Here is a 7,572-nt window from a genome sequence, read left to right on the forward strand (position 1 = left end):
ATGTTCTATTTTTCGAGCGGTTTCATAAACTTGTGGTTATTATGTTGCTAAAGCAGTTTCTTGCTGTAGCCTCTAGCATTGTTCTGTATTTTTCTTTTCCCCGCCTCCTCTGTTCATTACCTTTGACCGAGTTTAAAAGAGAACCGTGTTGTTCAGTCTTGCTCAGGCTAAGGCCTGCACTACTCTGTGTAAGGGCAGTCAGCATAACAGATCTCTGTTAGAGGGTTTATTTCGGGGCCCACAGATTCAAAGCTCTGGCTATTAGAAAGAAGGCCCCCCTGTTCTATTTCCCCACAAGTCCATGTTGCCTCAAGAATACTTTTGCACATATTTCCCCAGACAGTTATGCTGCATAGTGTGTCTGGAAGCAGAGGTTTGTCTTTTTGCCTCCCTGAATCAGACTTTCCTCCAGGAAAGCCAGATGCAACTGCAAGATGTAATTACATGGCCAAAAATGAGAAACACAGAAACACTGAACTCATCCATGTGAAACATCTCTCCATTTCCTCTGGGAGTATGTTTATGCAGTTGTTACAATTCTCTGGAAAAGTAAAACTACAGTGTGCAACTCATGTATCATCCCAATGGCACATGACGACTACTGTAACTATTACTTTGGGCAAAAATTTATTTTATTAATTTGTATTGGAACCTTCTTTGTGATATCTGGGCACCTCATGGAGATTTAAAATGAGCAACTGTTGTATCAATTGGCAGGGCCATCCCTAGGGGGTGCAGAGCTCGGGACATAGGCACCGAGTTTTTAATCTGCCAGGGGGTACTCCCCCCTGCCCCGATTCCGCCCAGGCCCTGCCCCACTCCACCCCTTCCTCCAAAGCCCTACCCCTGCCCCACTTCTTCCCACCCCCACTCTGCCCCATCCTGCCTCTTTCCACCCCCGCCCTGTCCCCACCCCACCTCTTCCCTGCCCAGTTCTGCCCTCTCCCCCAAGCACGCTGCACCCTTGCTCCTCTTCCCTCCTCCCCAGAGCCTCCTGATGCCACCAAACATCTGATCGCGGCAGGCGGTAGGTGCTGAGAGGGAGGGAGAGGCACTGATTGGCAAGGCCTGCCAGCGGGCAGGAGGTGATGGGGGGAGGGGGAGGTTCTGGTAGGAGGGCTCAACCTCACAACCGTGCCTGCCTGCCGCTCGCCTCCCCATTCTCCTCCTCACCCCACCCGCCTCCTCACAATTTTATCAAATCGTGGGGCCTGGTGTGGTCACCCCAATTCACTGTACCCAAGGGACTGCTCTGTCAATTGGCACAGTTCTTGCCCTTACTATCCCCACCCATCTACACAGTGAGTGGCACACCACAGTAGTGAATCTCAGAGCTTGGGTTGACAGACTCAGGCTTCTGGGGCTCATGCTATGGTGCTATAAATAGCTCTTTAGACATTGTGGCTCAGGCTGGATCTCTGGCTCTTTCAGTTCTGCAGTTTCTACCAATGCCCCTCTGCCATGTACATTGGACAAACTGGACAGTCTCTACACAAACGAATAAATGGACACAAATCAGACATCAAGAATTGTAACATTCAAAAACCAGTAAGAGAGCATTTCAATCTCCCTGGACACTCAATAACAGACTTAAAAGTGGCCATTCTTCAACAAAAAAACTTCAAAAACAGACTTCAACGAGAAACTGCAGAACTGGAATTAATTTGCAAACTTGACACCATCAAATTAGGCCTGAATAAAGACTGGGAGTGGCTGAGTCACTACAAAAAATAATTTCCCCTCTGTTGATACTTACACCTTCTTGTCAACTGTTGAGAATGGGCCACATCCACCATGATCGAATTGGCCCCATTAGCACTGACCCCCACTTGGTAAGGCAACACCCATCTTTTCATGTGCTGTGTATTTATACCTGTCTACTGTATTTTCCACTCCATGCATCTGATGAAGTGGGTTATACCCCATGAAAGCTTATGCCCAAATAAATTTGTTAGTCTCTAAGGTGCCACAAGGACTCCTTGTTGTTTTTGCTGATACAGACTAACACGGCTACCCCTCTGAAACCTTTTGTGACGTGTGATGCTTCATGGTCACAGGAGCACAGCCTGATTTTTGGTAAATCTCTTCTGCAAGGCCAGCAAAACTGTGGACTTTATTCTTTGACTTGACTTTATTCCTTGACTTTAGCAAAGCTTTTGATACGGTCTCCCATAGTATTCTTGCTGGCAAGTTAAAGAAGTATGGGCTGGATGAATGGACTATAAGATGGATAGAAAGCTGGCTAGATCGTCGGGCTCAACGGGTAGTGATCAATGGCTCCATGTCTAGTTGGCAGCCGGTTTCAAGTGGCGTGCCCCAAGGGTTAGTCCTGGGGCCGTTTTTTTTCAATATCTTCATTAATGATCTGGAGGATGGCATGAACTGCACTCTCAGCAAGTTTGCAGATGACACTAAGCTGGGAGGAGTGGTAGATACGCTGGAGGGTAGGGATCGGATACAGAGGGACCTAGACAAATTAGAGGATTGGGCAAAAGAAATCTGATGAGGTTCAACAAGGACAAGTGCAGAGTCCTGCACTTAGGAAGGTAGAATCCCAGGCACTGCTACAGACTAGGGACCGAATGGCTAGGTAGCCTTGCTGCAGAAAAGGACCTAGGGGTTACAGTGGATGAGAAGCTGGATATGAGTCGACAGTGTGCCCTTGTTGCCAAGAGGGCTAACAGTATTTTGGGCTGTATAAGTAGGGGCATTGCCAGCAGATCGAGGGATGTGATCATTCCCCTCTATTCGGCATTGGTGAGGCCTCATCTGGAGTACTGTGTCCAGTTTTGCGCCCCACACTACAAGAAGGATGTGGACAAATTGGAAAAAGTCCAGCGAAGGGCAACAAAAATGATTAGGGGTCTGGAGCACGTGACTTATGAGGAGAGGGTGAGGGAACTGGGCTTATTTAGTCTGCATAAGAGAAGAATGAGGGGGGATTTGATAGCTGCTTTCAACTACCTGAAAGGGGTTCCAAAGAGGATGGATCTAGACTGTTCTCAGTGGTAGCAGATGACAGAACAAGGAGTAATGGTCTCAAGTTGCAGTGGGGGAGGTTTAGGATGGATATTAGGAAACACTATTTCACTAGGAGTGTGGTGAAGCACTGGAATGGGTTACCTAGGAAGGTGGTGGAATCTCCATCCTTAGAGGTTTTTAAGGTCAGGCTTGACAAAGCCCTGGCTGGGATGATTTAGTTGGGGATTGGTCCTGCTTTGAGCAGGGGATTGGACTAGATGACCTCCTGAGGTTCCTTCCAACCCTGATATTCTATGATTCTAAGAGTACCAGAACGACTATGCTTACAAGAAAATAGGGAAAAAGTTGGCAGCTTTGCAAATTTATTGGAACAGTGACCAGTGCAGGGAACACATTAAGTGGCACAAGAGCGAGTACCAGAGAATCAAGGACCAGAACCACACCTCGGACAACTTGCTGACATTGTGTTCGTTTTATGAGGAGTTTGACCAGGTGCTGGGCACTGAGTTCAGCATGTAGGCAACCAAGGTGTGTGATGACCTTGTCAGCTGGGGTGGTGCCCTGCTGGCACCAGAATCTAGCATGGCAACTGATGAGTGCCAGCAGCAGGCACTGAGTGTGCACAATGAGGTCACTCTGTTGCTGAAAATGGTTCGAGAGCAGGCTTTGGAACAGTAGCAGCAGCAGCACATTCTGGGATCATACACAGAGGAGCTGGTGCACCCCTGAGGAACAGCCCTCTGTGGGTCCTGCAGCAGACACAGACGGGACAGAAGCCACCTTTAAGCTTAATTTTAATGTTCATTAATCCAGTAATGGGAAGGATTTCCTCTCCATGAACCAAAGCAAAAGTTATGAGAAGCCCCAGCTAGCAGCGTATATCGGCTAATGGTGGATTGTATACCAGCAACCTGCTCCCCCCACCACCACATGGGGATCAAAAAGGAGTCGGGGACATGCAAACAGTAAAGAACACCTTTAAAGTGTAGTTCTACTAGACGGGCACAGATTTTTGCTAGGGCCATTCCTGTTTCTTAAAAATAATAGCCCTAGATTGCCCTGCCTGTAAGTATGCAACTCTGTAACCATTCTATCGAGCCACCTGGAAACTGTGAACTGTGCATGTGTGTTTGGGGAAATGTGTTTCATTCACAAATCTAATCCATTTCGGCTAGAGGTAGTCCATGCAGTCCATAGGTGACAAAATCATTTGTCCCAAATATGACTGTGGCTTGAAATTTTGTCCAGAAATGTGCTGGAGTGCAGAAGAGGGAGGCTATTGATTTCTGAGTATTTGTGTGGAGTCATAACAGGGTAAGCCATGTGGAAGCTAATACAGCATCTTGTTGATTCCCTCATGAATTCTGACCCAATCCTAGGTGCTCATAGCTGCAAATTTTACCTGAAGCAGGAACTCCAGATAGGTAATCACATTTCAGGGAAGGGCATGTTTTCCAGGGCCACCTCAATAGCTGACCAGCTCACACCACTCATAGATGTGCTGTTCAGTCACTGTATGTGTGAATACTTCTGTGATATACACTGCAGGTTTCCCAGCTTGGACTAACATCTCCCTTTGTCTGTCAGGCATCGCAAGAACTGTTATGTCCTCCAAAATGTGGAAGGCCTGAAATCACAGAAACAACTTTTTGTAGCACAGACACTGATAGTAGCCCTGTCCCCTGCCACCACCCAAACCCAAGTAGTTTTGCAATTTTCTAAAATCAAAAAAGCAGATTTGCATTTTTAACTTACCATTGTGCCTGCAGTTCTTTTGCCACGATTAAACAAGCTGTGTCCAGGGAGCTTCTGTGGTCTGAAACATCCTCCTCACAATAGTTGGAAGTTCAGTTTGTAAAAGTATCATTTTATATCCTTGACATTCCACGAGGATTTTTTTTCTGTATTCGTGCAGTGAGCTATTTGAGACAATAGCCCTCTGTGCCTTATCCTGTTCCAGGCCTCACAACGTCTACTGACTGCAGTACTTCCACAGCTCACCCACACTGCAGCAGAAGCCTGTGGCAATGTACCTTCCGGACTGTTCCAACAAACAGGTTGTGACGATGCGGTTCTGGCGGAACCCAACTGAGAGTGCCAACTCAGGACAAATTGCTCAAACAGGGCAGTTACAGCCCAAGGCTGGGGTTTTTCCACCTCTAAGGCAAACCAAACCAGCCAGACTAGGAGGACTTCGGTCTCACCCCACTGGCTAACCGCAAGTCTCACAAGCAATCTCCTTAGACACTCCAGTTTCCCAGTATCCCCGCCAGTGCCACTGGTTATGGGGACAAATGGTTATGAAAACCAATACCCCAGTAAAAGAAAAAGGTTCTCCTGATCCCAAAGGATCAAGCCCCAGACCCAGGTCAATTTACAAATCAGATCTTACCCACAAATCACGCTGTTGCCAATCCTTTAGAATCTAAAATCTAAAGGTTTATTCGTAAAAGGAAAAAGATAGAGATGAGAGTTAGAATTGGTTAAATAGAATCAATTACATGCAGTAAAGGCACAGTTCTTGGTTCAGGCTTGCAGCAGCGATAGAATAAACTGCAGGTTCAAATCAAGTCTCTGGAATACATCCGCCGCTGGGATGGGTCCTCAGTCCTTTGTTCAAAGCTTCAGCTTGTAGCAAAGTTCCTCCAGAGGTATGAAGCAGGATTGAAGACAAGATGGAGATGAGGCATCAGCCTTATATAGTCTTTTCCAGGTGTAAGGACACCTCTTTGTCCTTACTGTGGAAAATTACAGCAAAATGGAGTCTGGAGTCACATGGGCCAGTTCCTGCATACCTTGCTGAGTTACAAGGCGTATCTGCCTTCTCTCAATGGGTCCATTGTATAGCTGATGGTCCTTAATGGGCCATCAAGCAGGCTAGGCAGAGCTAACACCAATTTGTCTGGGATGTCACCCAGCAGCATAGCATAAGTTTGAAATACAGACAGTATAGAGCCAATATTCCTAACTTCAACTACAAAATTGATACACACATATAGACAGCATAATCATAACTAGTAAACCATAACCTTGTCTTAGACACCACATTTGACCCCCTTTACACAAGATCTGGGTGCCACTACAGGACCTTGGTTGCAACAATGATCTATATGGTCCCAGATTATATCAATAACGTCACACAGGTCCAGTACTAAAGTCAGAGGGACTTGTGGCTAGAGGAAAGGCATGGTGAGAGGCAAGTCTCAGGTGGGCTGCACCGCTTGAGGATGGGGTTTCAGCATGGCACTTGCTTTGTAGTTCTTAAGGGAGGAGGACAGAGCTCAGCAGAAAGAGCTGTTTGAGTGGCTCGTATCACTAGTGACTGCAAGAATAGCAGCTCCTGCTGCATCACCCACACCAAGGTCTGAGTCACCTGCATGCTACCCTTTGCTTCAGTTCAGAAGGCTCCAGGTCTGGGTGGCCCATAAAATTGGGTCCCATGAGCATCTGGGCAGGGAAACCTCGCCCATCCAGCCCTCCATATTGATCCCATACTGTGGATGCTGCACTTTGTTTTTATTTGTTTTCTTCTGTAAGGTTCTATTGTTACTGGTGTTTTGGTGTGGTAATAGCAGCTAGCCTGCCTGGGAATGGGTGAATGTTGTACTTTTCTAATATACTTTTATATATAAGGATTTATTTAATCAGGAAAGTGTATTCATATCACATCATACAACATGTATTCAAAATAACAAAGGTAAACACATGATCAGGGATAGTTAGGAATTAATATGCAAAGACTATCCCACAGTATAGTTATGTATAGCAATTCATACTTCAATCACTTCCTTACATCAGTCCATACTATGAATAACCCCACCCCTTTCATAAGTGATCATGTCATTCATAAGTATATTGCATGGCACTAAAATTCCCCACCCCTCCCCAAGCACTCCACCCCTCCCCACAATCAATACTACATACTACACCCTCCAGAAGCACACTCATAGAGATACTATTCCCCCTCTTCCATTGGGCCATGCAAGTCCATAATGTGGGAGCACAAAGCAATCCTAACATCTGTTTCCAGGGAGCATCCAGCTCCAGTTATGGTAGGTGCACTGTCTGGCAGACGGTACTGATTCGGCGGCACCTTGCTGTCATAAGTCGATTCAGGGAGAAATGGCTCACATCTGGCTCCACAAACATTGTGAAGAGCACATCAAACCACACTAATGAAGGCAGCATTGATTACACTGGCATCCAAACATGTCTGTAGACATCTCCAATGGGATTTCAATCTGCCAAAAGCTCATTCAACAGCCATTCTACACAGGGCCGGCTCCAGGCACAGCTGAGCAAGCTGGTGCTTGGGGTGGCAGACTGTTCGAGGCGGCGTTCCGCCCAATCCTAGGGCGGCACGGATGCTTTTTTTTGGTTTGTTTGTTCTTGTTCCGCTCCTGCCGCCCTGTAGGGGGCGGAAGCGTGGAGAACCAGAGCGCCCTGCAGGGCAGTCCTCTTCCTTCCCTCCCTGCTGACCGGAGCCCCCCTCGCGGCAGGCGGCAGGAGGCGACGCAGTGGGAGGGGCTGCAGTAGCGCCCCTGCTGTAGCCCTGGCCACCCCCTTCTCTCTCTCTCCCGCCCGCTCCCT

The sequence above is a fragment of the Terrapene carolina genome, unplaced genomic scaffold, assembly GCF_002925995.2.
Source record: "Terrapene carolina triunguis isolate 2854851 unplaced genomic scaffold, T_m_triunguis-2.0 Scaffold141, whole genome shotgun sequence".
Classification (NCBI taxonomy): Eukaryota; Metazoa; Chordata; order Testudines; family Emydidae; genus Terrapene; species Terrapene triunguis.